This window comes from Plectropomus leopardus, chromosome 5, assembly GCF_008729295.1.
Source record: "Plectropomus leopardus isolate mb chromosome 5, YSFRI_Pleo_2.0, whole genome shotgun sequence".
Taxonomy (NCBI): Eukaryota; Metazoa; Chordata; class Actinopteri; order Perciformes; family Serranidae; genus Plectropomus; species Plectropomus leopardus.
This window is the reverse complement of record NC_056467.1, coordinates 20,906,586-20,927,888: the sequence shown is the minus strand read 5'-3', so window position 1 is coordinate 20,927,888 and position 21,303 is coordinate 20,906,586. Positions and strand designations below refer to the sequence as shown.

Here is a 21,303-nt window from a genome sequence, read left to right as displayed (position 1 = left end):
TGCATTATAAAAAGCAGCAAGCTGATGTTGTAGCTAATTTAAAAGTTGAATTCACTGTGCATTTTATTTTAAATGTTTGCATTGTAAGGATTTACAATATGAAACTTCTAAGAACCCCCCCACCCCCACCCCCCCCCCCGCCCCACTCACATACAAGTGCACAAAAATGGAAATACTCAAGCAAATAACAAGTTCTTAAAATCATACCAAGCGCTTGAGTAAATGCACTTTTCACTGTCAGGCTTCGAGTCTAAAAGGAGAAACGCAGTAATGAAGAAACAAGGCATAGTGAAAGGTTTTGGACTTGTAGATAATTGCTGCAATTGCAGATAATTTAATGCACACTAAGGTTCCTGCTTACTGCTCTGCTGATGTCTGTGTATGGAGGAAAGAGCAAAAAGGACTTCTGAGGCACTGCTTTCTAACACAAGCCAGTATCTCTCACATTGTCTCTCATACAGATCATATCAAAACAGGGCTACAGATCCATGAACATGTGTCCTTGGTGTTCCAGATCATTAAAAACAAGAATGAGGAAAAAGACGAGAAAGAGAACAAAGACAGGAGGAGTTAAAAGTTGGACAAGGAGATCTGGATTCATATATCACCGCTGATCCTCGCTGCTAGGCAAAGCCTGAGCTGGACCAAGAGTAAAAGGAAATCTACTGGAGAAGTTGGAGAGGGATCTCACTGAACGGAAAATCCAGCAGTGTGATCCGGTGTGAGTCTGAGAGGTTTTCAACATTCATAACATAGTTCTGCTCTATTGTTCAAATCATTGAACAGATGATCTTCAAGAAACAGTACCTAATTCAGTCTGTTAAAACAGCCTCTTTCGTGTTTGTCTGAACAGCTCTGTGTTCAACACATTCTGGGGCCCCCCACATGCAACCTCAGTGGAAAATGTGGGAATCTGGGAAACAGACCAGAAGTGGAATATATGAATGACCATTATTCAAAAAGCTCCTAAACTGACCACAGAAATAGCTCTGGTGTAACCACTGTTATGTTTGAACTTATAGACAGATAAGCATCCTTCTGCTTTTCTTTTTTCACTCGCTAACAGCGCCTCTCCGCTTTATCTTGAACTATAACACTTCCTTTAAAGAAGACCTTATATACCCAGATGACTACAGTATATAGGCACATATCTACACACTTTTATCAGGCAGCTTTGATTCTCCTGAACGCCAGCGCTGTATTAATACAAAGTGGAGAAAGAGATATAGAAGCCACTGTCATCTAACTGTCTTGTGGATAATTCTATCACCTGACAACACAGTCGCGAAGTGAAGGGGCCTCTTAATGAAAGGAACCATAATGAAAAAGAGGAGCCTTTCCATTTTGAGTTTTGACAGGTGGATTTCTGCAGGGGAAGTGCAGATAGAAGCAGTGCTCCATCAGAGCTAAATGGAGACAAACTGAATATTCAAAAGATTTTTTATGTCTGATCTGCATTACGGCTTCTTTTGCATTCCATTTCCCAAGCCGCAAAAAGCTCTTTGCATAGTCCGTTACAGTGTTCAGCATAAACAGCTTCCCACAGTCACATAATAGACACTGAGAAAAGGTGCAACATACACAAGTAAAACTGTCACAAAGCTCCTTTGAGACATTTGTGTGATAAGGGGTAATATAAATAAAATTGACCTTGAGCTGTATTTGATATCAAAGCTGGATTTTGGGACAATACAACTTATGTTTGATGGTATAATGGACTTGTATTTGATTAGCGCCTTTGTAGGCTGACTCAATGGATGTAGACTGTGGCTGTAAAGCCGCCACTGTCTGTTGTTTTAGACACACATTCTTTCCCCGTGCTTCTAACGGCGTGTTAGCATTTTCAAAACTGTCTTTGCCTCAGGAGACAACAACTTACACACTGGAGATGGCAAGTTTCGACGAAGATTTGGATAATGCAATAAGGCATTGCTGCTTTGTTCTCTCAGTGAAATATTATAAATAAACCACACCAAATAAAACATCTTAAATGTCCAGTCTCGCAGGACTCTCATGCCTGACAGGGTTTTACCATGATTAATTATATATACCATTTGATATGCTTTTCACCATTTTCTTGGAGCATAGAGTGTATTCTGGGCACAGAGGGAGCAGCAGAGTACCAAACGCAGTGAAAGTGAAACTTTTAAGTTGATTGTACTGTGTCTAAAAGTTTGCTTTCTGTTGCATCAATAGCAGCTGCTGCCTTCATCCATCCATGAGCTCTGATTGGACAGACAGATCAATTATGACTCGAACAGCTGCTAAAGAAAGTAAAAAAAAAAAAAGTTCATGATGAGCTCCACCTGTACTGTGTTCACAGACCTGCAAACACATCTAATTTAGAGAGGGGACACAGAATAATGAAAAAGGGACACACACAAACACACACACAGGATAATCCTACACCCCGTGCAAAATTCAGATCTTCCCATTAGTGGACAACTTGCTCTATCTCCTACTGCAGAGCCGCCCCTTTTAGTTATTTTCCATCAGTGGTCTGTATATAAATAACATTAAATTATGACCATTTGTAATTAAGGTTTAGTTTAGAAATAATCAACTTTAAATTCAATTTTTTTTTCTCTCTAAACCCTCATTCTGAACTTGCGTTATGTCTCCACATGACCGTGTTGAATCACGATTTCACGATTGGGTCACAGGCTTGCAGAGTGAAATTTCCCATTTAAGTCCTGGGGTAATAAAGTTTGAGAGTCCTTGCCCTAGGCTGCTGCAGTCACACTCTCCAGCCTGTCTGTGTCTCTGGCGCAACAGATACGGTCACAAGCCTCAGTGGCCGTTAAACCACAAACTGACGCTCGATGGAAAAGCAACACTTTTAGCTGCCTATCAGCTGTATTACTGTAACTTGTCATTACTTGCATAAACCTCAAAAAACAAACTTAGGTCATAGAAGTAACTGTAGCACTGTGGGACAGACTGTTGTATATTAAGTTTTAATTACAGAGAGCTTTAGAAAATGAATCCAAAAATGCCTCATCAGTGATCATTGTAATTAAAGTATATCTTAGAAAGCGTCACTGACTCAAACTGTTTTTTTAAGGGCACATTAAGCTTACATTTTACAGCATAATTTGTCTTACTGTAGTGTTACAAGAAGCATATCAGACAGAATCATGCAACATTAACTATCTTTCAAACTCTCCACATTACTGCTGAATATCTGTTGCTTTTGTTGACTACATTTTTGAATTAATTTAAATTATTCTGTAACATTATGCAAGACTGTACCCAATGTTCTCACACAGGTGATCAGAAATACAAAGTGTGACACAAGTTATCCTTTTCTAAAAGTTACACTGTAGGCCTACATGCAAAACCTCCCCAGTTTATTCAGCTACAGTCAAACACTATCTGCAAGCTAGAGGGGCGCAAAAACTATGCAAAACGAAACCTAGTAACACACAAAAAGTAACACATGTATTCCACATGCAAATCAGGTATTTCAAATCTCTCTAAGATATATCCTTGCTTTTGATGAATCCCAAACTCCACAACAGCACCAATCACTCGCAACAGGCAAGGAAGTTGTCGGAATCCTTCCATGTCAAATATTAATGACACCCTGTCGTGTCTATAGAGCAACTCTCCCCTCTCCTGCTCTCAAGAGGCAGCAACAGACAGATAGAGAGATCATCCTGTAAACCCAGTGGTTGTCCATACGGTCACAGAAAAGCTGTCTTACCTGCCTGACTGTCTGTGTGTTTCACTGGCACTCGGTCTGGGTGTACGGAGTGTGTGTGTGCTCACACACAATCCCCTTCCCGAACAGGAACTGATGAATCTGCACGACTTCAGCCCTGCAGCGTGCAGTGCATTATGGGGTTTCAGTCTCTCTCTCTCTCTCTCTCTCTCTCTCTCTGCTGTGTCTCTCTCTCTCTCTCCTCCTCTCTCTCTCTGTTGGCACAGTGTTAGAGGGGGATGTCCTCGCCTCCTGTCTGGAGAGAGGAGGGTGAACTCACACGCGCTGTGTCCACACACACAATGCAGAAGAAGCCTCATGATGACGAGCGCCGCGGCTCTGGTTGCCGTGGCAACAGCCTCCCTCCCTCCCTCTCCCTCTTGTAGCTCTACAGACTCTCTCTCAGCATATTCTGTTTAAATAGCGAGAAAGTGATAAATGTTCAATAAACTGAACTCATTTTCTTTGCTTATAATGCTTCTATTTAGCATTTACTTTGAGCCTGAGCTAACCAGCTCACACAGAAATTGTGGTCATGTGATCACCAACTGTTGCTTCTGCCTTCTGAGATAAAGAGAGGGCGGTGTATAGTCAGAGAGAATAGAGACAGATACTGTTTGTGTGCACATGCATCATTGTGCTTGTGTGTGTGTGTGTGTGTGTGTGTGTGTGTGTGTGTGTGTTGCTTTTGAGTGTGGGGGTTGATGTTGTGGTTCCTGGAAGCAGGCTGTAGTTCCTGTTTGTGGTTCCTTTCCTTCTTTTCATTGCTACTGCCAGTTCACTGAGGCCTGCAGCCCTTTGATAACACACATTTTAGTCACATTACCAACACGGGAAGTTCAGCTGGTCTGACCAATTGAACGAATGTGACGTGTGCACACACGCATGTAAGCAGGTAGACACAGAAAGACTGACCGTGCCCACTGGTGTAATTATTTCAATTGTCATCATCATTCTCCTTCCTGGAGGTTGGTTTTAACCGTTATTTAGTGGCTGATTCAGAATGATAATAAGAGCTTGGTGGGTTATTGGAAGAGAGGGGGCTGATAGGCCAAAAAAGAACAGAGGTGGAGGCAAAGAGATATAAAGGGATACTGTAAACACAAGAGAATGACAGTGAGGAAGGAAAAGGAGATGAGACCTCCTCTCCACCATCTCCCATGGCGACAGAGTGGGTGGAAGGCCGCGGCTGTCCTTCAGGCCCTGTAAATCAGCAGCTCACAGCTGAGTTTTGCAGCACAACCATCACACTGGTAACCCCCAACGCTCAGTCTTTCAATATCTAGGCTTCCTTTTTTTCTCCTGCAGCTGTCATCGCTCTCTCTTCCTCTCTGTCACTCGATCTTGCACTCCCCCCGACTCTGCTCCCAACCCCTGACCCTAAAAGAGTCATCTCTGTCACCAAAACAAATATGTTACATGTTCATATTTGGATCAAGATGATTGATACCACTGTGCCAAAGGAACTAGAACGAGTTAAAGGTTATAAAAAAATACATTTCCCATAGTCCTGTTCTCTGTCTTTCCAGTAGCCATGGGAACAGGTAGGAACTGGGATTCACTGAACATTGATTGTTGAAATTCTTATGGGGCAGATTTAATCAGTGAGCTTGGCAAAGGAAGGGAAAGGGAGCAGGGTAAGGTATAGACAGAGTGGGAAGCAACAGATGGTCATGAGTGTGCATGTGCCAGGATCCGTGTGCTTGTTTGTCGAAGCAAGTTGCCAATTCATACTTGCTGTTCTACTTTATTCTTTGGGTCTGCAATGAATGTGCCACTATTTTAAAGAGACAGTTTAACCCGAAAACAAACCTATGTAAAATATATATTCATCTCGCCAATATAATGGAAATAGATAGCACTCAGCTTGATGTCTCTTTCCAGAATCATGACCAAGTTATGCAAGATAATCCGCAGACCTTGTTGTGAGCTGTTTGTTGGAAGGACCAATTGTCCTTCTACTGAACTGTATCATTGCTCAGGAGGAACCATTGATCTATTATTCATTCAAACTAACACTTAGAAACTGAAAGCACCACTGAGCTGGCTACACTGTAATACATTTTCATGTAAAATCATGCATTATTTTCAACACGTGCCATGTCAATTTGTCTTGTTGCCACGTTGCAGTGGACTTCTGTGTCTATATATCATGACTTAGGTATCCTTCTACATATGCTGTTTACATTCTGGGATACCGCTATGTGATGTCAACAAATTCACATGGTGGGATGATGTGGCAAGTGGTTATGTTTAGACAGCATAGGCACATGGTAACCAATGCCAGAACATTAACAAATGCACATGCTGACACAGATGGTTAGGATTAGTGTAAGGAGGCACAAGTAAAGTGTAGAAAAAACCCATTAAATTATACAGGAAGAAAACACTGGGGTCCTGCATGAAAATCCACTGTTGTGGGACCCATTCACCACCACTCCTGCCCACCCTATAGGCAACCTTGTGCTCCTTATATTACACCGATACTGGTGGCATTTCAGCTTTACACCATCCTACCGCAAGTCATGAGCATGCGACAGGTTTCGTCCAGCCACATTTTCAATTGACACCAGCCGCCCACATATCGGGTGTTGATGCTGCTAACTAATGCTAGAAGCACTGTAAAAGCAGCTCTATTTTAAGAGTTCATAATGAGAATGGGCTGTTACTTTCATCATTAGTTCAACAGTAAATTGCCATTAATTACAATATTCTACAGTACAATATGAAGCTTACAGTGTAATATTGTAGCTAATCTGCATGTGGCATCTATCCCTCCGCTAGGCCTGGTAAAATGAAAATGAAATGAAATGAAAAAAAAATGCATAATGCCATAAAATCATACAACAGCCTACAATTTGCATTAGGTTTGCTTCAAAGGGCATCAGAATTTATTGTTTTTTAGTGTCTTTTGGAAAACCTGCACATTAGTTTTAGAATTTGGTCGTATTTTTATTGCAATTTTTTACAGCCTATCCTTACAGCCTAACGGCGTTTTTACAAGCACAGGCCTTTTGTCATTGAGTTGATGCACGCTTTCCTCTGCACAGTGATTCGTTTGGTGAGTGTATTTGGTATGAAAAATACTTCCTCCCTAAAACTGCTCACAACAACGTTTGTGAAATTTCTTGAGTAACCAGGTCATGATTTCCGGAAAAAGACATGGCTGTTGAGGTTTTCAAATGTATTTTGAGCACTATGAGCCGTGTCATCTAGTTCCATTATATTCGAAAGAAGGCAGACATCGAGGACTGAAATCTCAAGCATTCACCGACTCCCATCAAAACAATGCAACTTGATTAATAGCACTACAGGTAAGAGGAAAAATATGTATTTTTGACTCTCAAACCTACTCCTCCAGGCATCCACTGCTCCACAACAGAGGAAACTGCATCTAATCAATATGAAAGGCTTTTCTGTGGCTCTCATTTATTGTGCATCTGGAATGTATCTGCACAAGCTCGCAGTATCACTGGACCCTCATGTCCTCCTTGTAATGAAGAGTCCTTGAGTTGAGGGACACTGAATAACCTACTCAGATTTGAAAGCCACAGTGATTAGTCTGCTCTTTGGGACTAATGGCAATGGCAGGTGTCCACAGGCTCTGTGTGCCAAATCTACTCATTAGAGACATTAACGTGCGTTTGCGCACATATACACACACATGCACACACAGAGCTCACTGCTCATTGGAACTATTCATTAACAACATCGCAATACCCCTTAAGCGCAATGACCATTGATTAGGCTTATGCATAATGATGGTGGTGGAACCGCAGGTGTAATTATTACTACACACAGACTTTTGTCCACCTGGATGTGGATTTCTTATACCTGTATTGTCGGCATTGTGCCTCTTTCTGATACTGTGTAACGTTTCTGGTCCTACATACAGTGTTACTGTGTTTACTTCATTACAGGAACTTAGGTCTTGAGCCATATTCACATTATTGCAGAAACAAAATGGCTCTTGAACTGCGTGTGATGCTTTGCATAATGCCAGATTTTTGAGTGAAAGCTGTTGGAACTAACTTATTGGCAAATATTAATAAGTAGATACTCAGCATTAGTTTTAAGCCATTTACAAACTCACATGTCACAATATGAACTTTGCAAACAGTACGCTTTATCTGACTCACAGAATCAGATAAATGCATACTCATAAGTATGCTCCAATTTATGAGCATGCATTCACCCACTGAAATTTGCAACGTGCCTACCTTATTTCATGTGGAGTCATCAATACAAAAGGAGGCATATGACACCATCAGACAGCCTTTTGTCAGCAACTAACCTTAAGCCAGTCAGGATTTGTGTGGGTGGGTTGAAGTCGTGTCACGACAGGGTGTTCATTCATCAGGCTCCACCCACTGCATCCATAGAGTCCACTAAATGGCGGAGCCTGTGTGAGACTGAAGGAAGCTCCTCCACAGCGCAAGCCTCTTGTCTGAATATGGTAAATTCTAGCTCCAACAAACCAAAGATCGCCATGGCTGAAATGCCAAACTCACAGCTTTAAATCAGCAGCCCACAAACCAGTGGGTGACATCATGGTAGCTACATCCATTATTTGAACATGCTTAAGCCACAGTATTTTTTTCATTTTTTTGGTCTGAATATGATGATGTGATTGTGTAAATAGGCTACTTTCAGAACCATCTTTTAAGATTCTATCCTCCATTTTTATTCTGAGCACAACCGGTAGCCTTCAGCAATTACCTGTGCTTGTGGAGGTCAGAGCAACCTGGGGTCAAAGATCAACAAAATTTTAACTTTGGACACAGTTTGTATCCAAATGAACTATCACTTGATTATCTACAGTAAACAAAAACACTACATCCACTTTTATGGAAGAAGCCCAGACAAAAGTTGCAGAGTGGGCTAAACTTGGCTTTTCAATATACAGAATTTATTATTTATTTATTTGTTTGTTTATTTATTTATCTATTTAGCCTTTTTCAGTTTTCAGTGGATGCACAGACTGAGCTGAAAGTAGCAGTTACAGTAGATACAATGAGAACGTTTGTGAAAGATCATTGGCACTCACTATTGCAATAGTGGATGCTGAAGGATACATGCAGTATGGTAAAAATGTGACATTTAGTTTGCTTTATCATATTGCATGTAAAATAAAGGGAAAGTCAAACAGAGGTGTTATCTGCAGCAATGGATGTCATTAGTTTCCTGTTTGTGATCATATTCAGATATGCATTCTGTAAACCTAAAAGGTTCAGTTGCAGTATTGCCTATTATCTTATTAAGCTCGAGGACAAACTATTTCTAACGGCTCAGTTTGTTGATGCAAGCACAGTACTACATCACAAATACTTTAACTAGTAATGCATTTTAAAGCTCTATTTAAAGAGTGGGACCCTGTTTGTAATCTGTAAACAGCACATCTGCAGTATTAAAGGCTTGAGTTTCAGTTGCTGGTGTAAGGTTGAACGGGCTTTTCAAATCGTGCATCTGACAGCAAAATAATATTTACCCATTTATTTTTAAACACATCTTCCCTCATCTCTGTCTGAGAGACAGAGTGGGGATGGGTGAGGGGTTCGATGTCTGACTCTGTTATAATCAGTCTGTTCCCACAGAGAGAGATGCACACCAAACAGAATGGGCAAGCATCACAGTGTTGAAATCTTTTTAGTATTCTTTCACATGCAAACTATCAACAGTACTCTCTGTATCAGCACAACAACAAAGGCTGCTGTACAGCAATGCTTTCAGCAACTAGAAAATAATTTACAAAATGTATATATTATTGCTTAATATGTGCAAAAAACAAACAAAACTGCCATAACATTTCAAAGAGAGGTTCACACAAACAGTATGCAGCAATCTGTTTTCTGCCAAGGCTAAACACTAAACAGAATATCCAATGTTGTCATCGCCCTGCCCTTAGGCCCAAATTAAAAGTTGTTGGTGTTTGAGGTTGAGAAACTTCAACCACACAACAACACCAATAAAATTCCAAGCGTAGTTTCTGTAAGACGTGGAAACCAGCAGGAGCAAAAACTGGCCATAGCAGAATAAACTGACCAAAAATAGTAAACCAGTAACCCCTCCCACATCATCAGCACATAATATTAATTAATGTGAAGCCAGGAGTACGCTTAATGTGGTACTTTGCCAATTTTCAACTAGCATTGTGTCCTAACAATGTGGTAAGTATGTCTAAATGAACTATGGTAAACTTCCATCAAAAATAACTGTATAGTATACTATAGTATAGTATAGCATAGTATAGTATGGATACGCATTGAAAGAGAAGGTCACCGCTTTTTCTGTCTCTCTCATCCAAATTCCGAATTCTGATCAAACTGTAAAACATGCCAGTGCTTGTCAAACATAAACCACAAGTTTTTTTTGTTTTTTATTTGTTGGTTTGGTTTTTACAGAATTGTCCATTTCTTGCCTATAATATTTTTAGCAACATATTTTAGTGCACTGTTTGGCTGTAATGCAAGAATTTATACACAGGAAGTGGACAATATATTGTTCCCTGTATTGTATAAATTGAGGTTGAAAAAAATCTGATCAAATGGTAAAACTAAGGAACCTTGATCAAATTTGAACCAAATTCTGTTATTGTGTTGTTATTTCTTACTTCAAATGTTTTCAGAAACATTTTAGTGTACAGTGTAACTGTAATATGAGATTGTTTGTGTCCAGCCGGCCACGATATTGTTTTTTGACTCATGACCGCATATTATTTCACCCATCAGCATGACGGTTTATTGGTCCAGTGTAGCACAGTGCATTCTGGTAGTTGTAGGTTTTCTTTTCCTCAGGAAAAGACATTGCCACAGCCCTTTTTTCACTATTTTCCCTGGTTCTATAGCACCAATGTCAAACATTTTGCATCTCTCTACTACATGGAAAGCCTAGTTTTATGAAAACACAATTTTTTCAGCAGTGAAATACTTATACAAACATTTAATTACAAAATCTATAAGCTCACTTTTAGCCTTGAAATGCCAAGGCTGGCCATGACATTGCATTTACTTGGCCAATGCTTTCTGTACAAAGTGAACTCCCTCAAAACAAGAGCTGAATATCACCAAAGAATTGAAGTGCACCCCTTACCCACCCAAAAAACTCAAATTACTCTTCAATACCAATGCTTACTGAAGTAAAGACTCCTTTTTTCCTTAATTTGAAGACTTATCTTCCGCAACTATTGTACTTCCTTTTCTTCCCTTTCCTTAGAACTGATATGTTCCTTTCGCTCTTTGTTCACTCCTCATTAACCTGTTTACTCCCTATTTAAACCCTGCACACTCTTTCATTCAGTTTTTAATGAGCATCACATGTGGTGGCAGTGCTGATTTACAGCCCATGTTTCAAGGCTGATAAATTTTGACGGATACCTGTAATGGTGCACCTTTCCTTCTGAACCTCCTCCTTAACACTCATCGTTGTATTTTTTTATTTATTTAGGAAATATGGTATGTCAAGGTGTAGTTTGAAAAGATGGATTTCATTGGGGAGCTTATTCCACTTCTAAGTAAATACACGAGCCACCACACAGCACTTCAACTAAAAGGCTACGATAATGTATAATGATAGGTTAATTGTGCAATCAGAAAGCTAAGCATTAAATAGAGATTATATAACCCCCATTTGTTTTGGTTAAAAGCCTCTCAGTCAAATATTCTTACTGTCCTCTGGCTGTCAGCTTGACAACCAGTTCAGCACTGCTGCCCCTGACTGCGTTCCACAGATGAATGCCACTCCATTGTTGGGACAATAATGTGAATTGTTGGAAAGTGTTGGATAGTAGAAAATTTCTTGTTAACGCCAAAAGAGAGAATGGTGCAATGTAGCTGCAACCTTGCCTGTTTGTAGCAGTGTCTTGCTGGGCGTATACTGTGTGCATCCAGCAAAACCAGCGTGCAATGTACAGACTGAGTATGAGTTAAAGATGCAGTCAGGTACCAAAAAATTTAGTAAGAGCTCATGTGGACTTCATTTTGCTCTCAAAAAGCCATGAAAATGAAAAATAATGTGAGTATGCAAAAAAACTAATTTACAGCAGGTCAGGCTCTGATTGTGGGAGGGATGTGGACATCTCTGGTAACGTAGGTTACTCTGGGGTTTGATCCAAAAGCCTGACCCTGCTTGGAGGAGAGTACTGAAAAATAATATGCATACAAATGCAGTCTGAAGCCCACAAGCGTACCAATGAAACAGGGTGGGAGTGAAGGAATCTCAGCAGATTGCCCTTGGTAACTTACTGTTGGTAAATATTCATAAGCACAACCTCTAGATTCATTGCAGCCGGCAGAAAGATGTGTAGATGCTTGACAAGGGAGAAAACGATTATCAGAGAGTGTGTTTGAGAACGAGAACAGATGCTACGGAACCATAAGGTAAATAACAGTGGAAAACAGAAACATGCTTTTATTATTGGTTTTGGTAAACAGAAGAGAAATGCTTTGGTCAAAAAGATGCACATACTTTTTGAAACTAATTGGCAATTATTGTAGTTTACTTATGCATAAACAAAACTAAACTGTACTTTGTTTATGTGGAGATAAAAAGCTGATTAGAGATGCATGAACAAAAGTATCAGTGAACATTATGCATCACAACTGGATCACTGACTTTCTGAGCTAATTGGGGTTGAATCTGATGATTAAAAACAACTAGACTCCAATTTCACATGTCCCATGTCTACAGTTTGTTCTCCGAAGAAATTTGACTGGGGTATCAAACTGCTACTTTTATTGCAGTGAGAAAACCTCAGAAAAATCACCTGCAGCAACCCCAAGGCAATATGAAATCGAGATTTTCTGTTTGATCGGACAAACAAATGCTTCGCGAAATAATAAAGCCTGCGGTGACTGCCAGTCCTCGGCACACACTGTACATATTCATGAGGCCATGCTTTACACCCGATGATGCAACAATATTTAATGATTTCTAACAGTTTTTCATTTCTTTTTTTCATAATTCAAAGTCAGAATGGTTTCCCTGAGGGGACACACTCTTCTTCAGCAGCTGGTTATAGATGCACCATTCACAGAGCAGATCAACACAGAAGGTGAACTATGGAGAAACCCTGTGAGGCAGAGCAGGATATGTCCAGTTTTAACTGTTGCATTGCTTCACTTTGCCTGTGTCCCAGCCAAAAATTTGCATGTGTCTGTCTTTTACCAAACTAAGTCAAGCTTAATTGCCCAGGTCAGTCATTGTAAAAACACATCCTTTAAACATGATAGAAACAAATAAAACTCTTTAAAACCACCTTGGTCGTGTTAGTTAGTTCACTGTTCTAACAATCACCACCACCACTGGTTTGGTGCAAACCCCTTAATTTAGCAAGTTAGATATGAAAATAAGCATTTCCCCCTGCAGTCTCTCTGCCCTTTCTGCTGTTGCAAGCCGGGTGTTTACAGTCCTGTAATGTTATCCCCACTACTGGCAGTGGCCATGTTTTTCAGCTCAGCTGTCGGTTCCAACAGACTGACATCTGGTAGCGCATGATGTGCACTAAATACAAAACATCCTTATTACAGCATATCCAATATGACGTTGATAGGAAGATGAGCATCTGTATTTTTCATAGTGCACAAAATCATACCATCTGGATTTCTAAATAACCTAGTGTACCCAGTTGCGTCGCGTGGGGTTTTTTTTTAAAAAAAAAATGTTTTATGAGGAAATCAAGTAAGACATAACCTTTAATATATTTTCTTTTTAGAGTGTGGGGGACAGAAAAGAGTATGTTGCAGCTTGTACATAGCTATTTCATGAATCCGAATGACCTATTAAAGCGCCCAGTATCATTTTACCGGGACTTACACACGCCTGTTATCTAACCGACACTTTGAACACCGACACACGCTCTTTCTCTCTCCCTCCCTCAGTGGCTCACTCACACAAATACATTGTCTTCTTGACGTGACTTGACTTAAACATCTTATTAAGTTACTCAACCGCCCATACAAATGCAAAATTGCCCGCTTTAATGCACAGTGCAGATTTGAAAGTGAAAAAAATAGCATTCATTCACAAACGTAATCAGAAGATGTTAAGTTTTACGCCCACGTCATATACGACTTGCACGCTGTATGTGCTCGAGATACACACTTTCCACATGTCCTTATCGTCTGATAGGCCAAATGTTTATTACACTGCATGGGCCAAAAGACAAAAACAACCCAGTACCAATGACTATAAACAGCGCACCTGACACCTGCATCTGTTCAGGAAGGCCGCTGTCTGTGGTGCTGATTTTTTCAGCGTAAACAACCGCAATAAACAATAACTTCAGCGGAGTGAAACGTGCAGCTTAATCGAGGCAAGCAAGGCACAAAAGACATACAACCACATCAAAAATAACACGCATAGCTAAATAGGCAGTTCAGTAACCAGTAAAGCACAGAAAAAGTGTGCATTTTCCTTACCTTGTTTGAAGAGGAACGCCATGCTCCTGTCTTTCATGGTGGCAAAGTGGTCAATAACCATGTCGTAGACTTTCCCATTGGCCTCCACAAAAACAGAGTCAATGTGTATCTTGGTTAAGTTGACAAATCCGTCCAAATGTATTTATATTCTTATCCTTTTAAGACAAGAAAATATGAGCTCTGCTGATGTGCTGGTGGCTGGTATCGTGAGTATAAGCTGCAACAGTTTGTAGACCTCGGAGAGTGTGGTCATCCTCAATAAGAAGCTGTAGCAGCTATGCTGGTGGCTTGTGAAACAACCTGTTGTTGTTCAGCGTGTGCAGCTCATTTCTTAACTTCTGGGGTTTCTTGGTCTGTCGTCAGATTTATCTTAAGTTGTTGCTGTAGAGGTAGTTTAGTGAAATTGTTTTTTTACTAAATACTCCATCTCCACACTAAATAACTGTACTTGCTAATTTTGCTAACGAGATGTCAACACAAACTTGCTAATCTCCCGATATTTCATTCAGTGACTTGATGATGACCATACTATGATTTGATTGGTGTGCGGCCAAAGGGTGGGCGGTATCCTGACACAGTCCTGGCTAATCACAGGTGAGCAGTGACATGAGGATAGCCTCACCTGATTGGTTAATCATTATAATTTTTTTTCACTAACGGACGCCAACTCCGCTTGACCTCCTTGCAGACAACAGTGTGCAATATCTATTTCACTACTCATTCGCCACTTAACATTTAGAGGACCGCTGTTTTACACATGTTAAAATGCTCAATAATTAGAGGAGAGAAATTAGGAAGAGATGACAGTGACACAACACAAGAATTATCTTAACTGTTAAAATTAGTGTTTTTATTTAATGACAGCTACAGTCTAGAAAAATAGAGGAAGCATGGCTTTCCTTAGCCTCCGGGAAGAGAAACGCCACTTGGTGTACCATAAAAGTGTAAAACTGCCCAATTCTATGTACATCACCAAGTCAACATCCAGCCCATTCTAATTCTGAACTTATTAAATGGTGCTGCTTTTGGCATTGGAGTGCAATGCTAAAAGGAACTTTCTGTGAGTGCATGAAATGAGGCAAGACGGCGTCAGCTTAAAAGGCTGCAGATAATGCTGTATTATAAGGAGTGCAAGGGTGCCTACGGGGCTGGTGAAAGAAGTGGTGGATGGGTTGACAAACCAGGACTTTAATGTGGGAGTTGGTGTTTGCTTCTTTGAATGTGACATTTTTTCTACACCTACCCATGTTCCTCCTTTCCCTAAACCCAACCATCCTTGACTTTGTCGCCTAACTCAAACCATGCGTGCCAGCATGTGCGTTTGTTGATGTCCCAGCATTGCTTGCCATGTAATGTTGTTGCCTAAGCATAACTATGTGCAGCATCATCCCACCATGTGCATTTGTTGACAGCAGGGCAGCAGCATCCTGGAGTGTAAAGAGAAGACACAGAAGGATACAGAAGCATAAAATTTGAACACTGAAAAAAGCTGCAATATGTGACCAATTGGGATGAGAACATGTTGTAACATCCTGAATCAGCTGAAAAAAAGCAGACACCAGCAGACTAGAGCCAAAGGTGCAGGAAACACCACATAAACTGGAGGAAAAGACGCTTACAGACAGTCCAACATTGACCAACAGCCGACCGTTAGCTTGGCGTGTGCCCTTGCAGGGGTACTAAAGATACTTTCAGCAAGGCCTTCTGAGGAAATAAGTAAACAAGATGCTGACTGTATGTAACTCTGTCCTTCTGTCAGGCTTAGGTACTCAGTGTTGGATAATGTACCTTATTTTGGATAAGAGTGGTTCTCATTTTCCTTCTCTATTGATTTCAAGCAATGCACAAACTGTACAGTATGCCTGCAATCCAATACAAAGATCTCCTCTCAGCCCAGTAGTATCACTTACAGTGACCAGAACAGGACCAAGTTGTAGCACAGTTGGAAATGTAAAAAGTGGAGCATACCATATCTGCTATGACAGCAACAGTCTTAGCAGTGCTGAGTATTTAAAATAAGACTTTATTGCAACTCTTTTGCTTTGTGTTAACACTACTTCAAGAGGCTTCTCTTGAACGAGACCTCAGCTTATGTATCAGATTTCAACTTTGGCCTTCTTGAAAATATAATAATCACGACATGTATCTCTCCTTTAGCTAAAAATAAGTCTGTTTCTAAGAGGTGCTGGCCAGCTTAATGGACTAATTAACTCAAATCCCAGGAGCACTGTAACAGCCAATTGAAATTACAAAAACAGCTAACACAACACTTTGCATTAGAGCCAGTGACTTATTATTTTCATTGATGCGCAACAGTCTGCATGAATATCCCTTTTTTAATCTCTCTTTTTCTCTCCAGTACATGTACAAACATGCAAATCTCTGCTACACACATAGTCCCCAACACAATGATTTTTCCCTTTTCACGCCCTTTTCCCCTTTCCTTTTGAGACAGTAATCCTCAGATGCAGCACTAATAGCATTAGCAGAGCATATCCAATCCCCTTGGTACCCCTACAGGGAGCGCAGAGCTCCGACCTACACTGAGGCAGACACTCTGGGGGAACTACACTACCCATAGTGCCTTAGGAAATCCGTGCACATCACTCAGCTCATTATTGATTAAAACAAAGAAAAACAAAGAGTAGAGAGTAAAAATGAGGAAGCTATGCATCAATATAACAGAAACAGTTACTGCAGACTGCTTTAAGAGTATTGTGTGAAAAGACAGCAAGACAAGGTCACAAGGGTTATCTACAGATCAAGGTCGACCAGAACCTTGTTTAACCTATTGTTCAGCTTTGTGTAGGACTGTGACAGGGACATATTCGAGGGGATTATGGAAGCTCACAAAAACCAGTACAGGAAACATGAGCCAAAGCTGTCTCTGTGGAAGCAGTGGATTTAGATATACAGTATCAAGCAGCAGATAATTACCCTACAGTGCTGGTAACAACATGATAACTGCATTGCTTCTTATTGATAGGCCATACAGTATTATAACTAGTGCTGCACAACAGCAACAACAACAATCATTCCCCTATAGACAATTGTTGCGGAGATATGTGATTTCAGTAAACTTGTTTATTTCTGCTGTCATTTTCAGCCATAACTGTAATGTTTAGAGATAAATAGGTAAATAGTTATTTTCTGGGTTGCTTTGTTAGCTAGCATCTTTGATAAACAACCTGCTTGCATGGAAGCTAAACAATTTACTGTTGTTGACAGGGACTGCAACAAAATGGATTTTTGTCACCTAAAAGGACCTAAGAAAATTAAAAACACTTTATATGTACAATATATTTGGAATATTTCACTGTTTTACCCTGCACACTAATCATAGCAGTTCATCAATTCTTGTTTTCTATGAAGTAAATTATGATTTTTTGTCAATGAAGCTTCTGCTAACAGCTTTGGTTCCCTGTCAGGCAGTCTAATGACATGTAAAGCAGTGAAAATATTCTAAACGTAGTGCAATTTACACTGATAATTAACCTTTTAGGTGAAACTTTTTTAGGTGGCCAAAATGTAACCAATTGAGGCAGCTTTTGCTCAGCACAGTTTCATTTTATGTAAGTGATGCAGAGGGATTCTACCTAGAAGTTATTGTAAACAAACATTGTGATTCGGCCTGTATGTTGATACAAATCACTGTGTGCTCCTTCGTATGGCCACGTGTATGCATGACCAAACAAATTATGAAGAATGTATTTGACTGTTTTGAATGAAAAAAAACTAAACAATGAAATTATGTTGACATTATTATTTCAGATTTGAATTCACTACAGCATCCTGGTGTGTTTGGAATTTGCTGCATTGTTGCTGAATTATTCATTTACAAACAGAGCAGACAAGCATTTCTATGTAAATGTATTTGTGTGTGCCTACATGCATGTTATATGTTTCTGCATAGCTAACACGATAGATAGATAGATAGATAGATAGATAGATAATACAGTCGTCCTTAAGTGGGCCATTCGCTCCACAGTGTAAGCTGCAAACAAACCATTTTCCCAAACACCTCCTTCTAAGGCAGAACACCACCAAACCAACCAGCAGAGGACTTGTCTTCCTTCCTCCCAGCCCCCGTAAGCCAGCCTGCCAACCACTCTGCTTCTTAACTCCATCTACATCTCTCAGCCATTACCCATCGCTCAGAGTGAGTCACTGACTTGAAAACAGGCTGCAGTCTGCCACAGCATCGGCAATCATTCTGCTATGCAGAGTCAATATTGTTTTTTGTTTTTCTCTTTTTCGGTGTATGTGTGTTTGAGAGAGAGACAGAGAAAATGATGTAGACACAAGGAAGGAAAGAGGAAGCTACAAAGGAATGAAGGGGAAAAGGAGAAGGAAAAAAACAGAAGCTGTTGTGTGTCGGGCCTAAGAATGAGCTGTAACCTAATGAGTCTAGATGAAAGCTGACTGTCTGAGCTAACTCAATTCTTTGCTCTGCTAGTCACAGTTCTTAGCTTAATGATGTTTGCTCCAGACTACTGATGCCCTGGCCAATGCTGGATTGCCTTTTTTTGGTCATATGTTTTCCTGTGCGCGACAACCCTCCTCACTGCTTGCATGCATAGAATGTTGAACTTGGCTTGGGCCGCACATGGAATGACATCACCCACACTGTGCAGCAGACATCCGTTTAAGATGTGTTTACAGTGCTTAAACCACCAGCATGCCTCCATCCCCGCTCGTATAAACACAGAATGTGGCTGACCATGTGCACACTTGTATGTGTACGCAGTGTTTACACAGAACAGATAAAGAAGTATAACCAGAGCAGGAGGTAAAGGCTGCAATCTGTGAGGTTGCAGCTAAATACAGCACAGGGCTGAAGCAACACAAGGGCGAGGATGTTCCAGGGAGGTCTTTGTAAAGGGTATCAGAGCTTTTGAGGGGCAAGGTGTAGTGTGTACACAGAGGTGAGGAGGAGGCATGATTCTTACTCAGGAATGTTGTAAAGCTGTTTGTAGAGTCAGCAGGCCAATGAAAAAGCTTAGACGTTGGAGCTCTGCCAAAGCCGTGATGGGAAAAATGAAGAAAAGAAAGAAAACGGGGGAATGGGAATAAAAGAAAAGAATGGGATCCATAAAGAGAAATCTCAGGCGTGTTGTCCATTGAGGAGAGTTTTACACTCTCAATAAGAATGCAGTCTCAGGTTTAATGAAATCTGGGAAGCTCTCTTTAGAATTGAATCAAAGCCCTTGCTGCCCTAATGCACCATTTCTACCATTTCCATCTCCACTGCAGAATGCATTCATCGTTTATTTCAGTGCTTCCCATCACATCTGTTTCACACATCTGAGCCAGTATGTATGTGTTGTTGACATCCAAGTCAGTATGTATGTCTGCATGTCTCCCTATAGAGGTAAAGTTAAAGTACATATATGTTATACAAACTTAGGCTATTCTCATGCACAGTTCGTATGTATACCTATGTATATGTATGTGGGTGTTTATGTGGACGGGCGGCATCAGTTCATAATGCCACTGAACCTGGTACTGTTGTATAATTTGCTGTCGGATGGTGTCAGGTTTAAATGCTGCTGGTAACAAAGTAATATAAAGAGCTGCAAGGTCTCTACAGGGCAAGCAGATGGGTAGTGGAAGGGTCCAACAAACCAAGGACTTTCATGCAAGAGTTCGGTGTACACTGCCACTATGAATGTAGAGCCAAACTATAATATTTTTTCTAAACATAACCAATCACTTTTGTTGTCTAAACTTGACCATCCGTGCCTTTGTAGCCTAATCCTAACCCCATGCTTTTGTTGACATCCCAGCACTGATTGCCATGTGCTTTTGTTGTTGCGACATCCTGGAACATCAACGGCCAATGCAGGAGAATAACTAGAACATAATATGAAGATGCAAAAGTGCAGCATTGAAATGTGACAGCTTGGGATGACAACATGTTGAACCCATGGAAACATGAATACCGCAATCACTTGACCAAACGAAGAAAGAAGGAAGTAGTCTGCACAAGGACACAAGTTAGGGTTGGTGGATGGGTCACAAAACATAGGACTTTATCTCTGGACACAGTTCAGGACTGTGTGAAGCCAAGTGAACTTTGAGCCATTTCAAGATTTGTGGTGACATCATTTGCAGCGCACTAATTCATCAGATTTCATATAAACCAATGTATGAAAAAATTCCACCTGTCCTATTCAGAGGGATTTTTAAAAAAGGCAATGAAATTGTGATAATAGGACAGCATCCAAACAAAATACTACATTATAGGCTTCTCACCAATAGAACAAAAATGTCTAATAATAATGATTCCTCAGCTTCCCAATCTTATGTCATTGTAACGTATAGATCAATACATAGCAATTCAGTTGAGATTCAAAAGTTGAAGGTTTTAGATGGAAACATGTGTCAGGTATTGTGGGCTGTCCCCTGTCCAAAGTACTAAGTACTGTATATATACTGTATATATATATATATATATATATATATATATATATATATATATAGATAGATAGATAGATAGATAGATAGATAGATAGAAATGGAAGGAATGCCACAGAGGTTAATTTAGGAGTCACTAATGAGGCATAATATAATCATGGTGGTGGAGATAGCCTTTTGATAGAAATAAAAGCTAATTAGATATCAGATGTGAAAAAAATAGTCAAAGCATAAATGGTGATGGGAATATTGTACTGTAGTAGAGGTAACATTGACAATCTATGCTAAAACAAGAATGAAAGCCTATAGCCTTGCTCTGCAAGACAATATTTATGCACAGCTTTAAGCTAAATACAAATGATGCCACAATGACATTGATATCATATGGATGTTAACCATCTTCAGTTAGTGCTAGCATGCCAACATGCGATAATTAACAGTATCTGTAAGTGAAGCTGAGACTAATGGGAATGGCATCAGCTTTTTTATATATTTGCTCATCGATCAAAGTGTTGGTTGACCTCTTTGCACCAAGGTGTGAGTGTCTGTGGCATGCTACTAAAGCCCTTGAAGAACACTGATATGCAATAACCCTATATAATATTCTTAGGGTCACAAAAATGTACCTGAATTCACAAATGTGTAGAATATAACTTTTTTTCCCCCTAAGAATGCTACATTGTGATAATGTGATATGAAGTCTGCTCTCACTCCGAATTTGTGGACTACATCCGCTCTGTCAGTTCTTTTGGCATACGAGTGTGATGC

At 40.2% G+C, this 21,303-nt stretch overlaps 2 protein-coding genes across 7 annotated transcripts in view; one reads left to right on the top strand and one right to left on the bottom strand.

Moving 5' to 3' along the window:
- The window catches only part of LOC121942974 (muscleblind-like protein 1), a 74,764-nt gene extending 70,951 nt beyond the window's left edge, over window positions 1-3,813 (bottom strand). For 3 of the 6 annotated variants that reach the window (XM_042486307.1, XM_042486308.1, XM_042486309.1), the window contains exon 1: window positions 3,707-3,812. The gene's annotated coding sequence lies outside the window, so the exon portion shown is untranslated. Of the gene's footprint in view, window positions 1-3,706 lie in introns of all 6 variants that reach the window. The other 3 variants (XM_042486304.1, XM_042486306.1, XM_042486311.1) reach the window with 2 other exon arrangements.
- LOC121943437 (succinate receptor 1-like) overlaps window positions 1-21,303 on the top strand; it is a 58,494-nt gene that overhangs the window by 22,553 nt on the left and 14,638 nt on the right. The window lies entirely within an intron of this gene.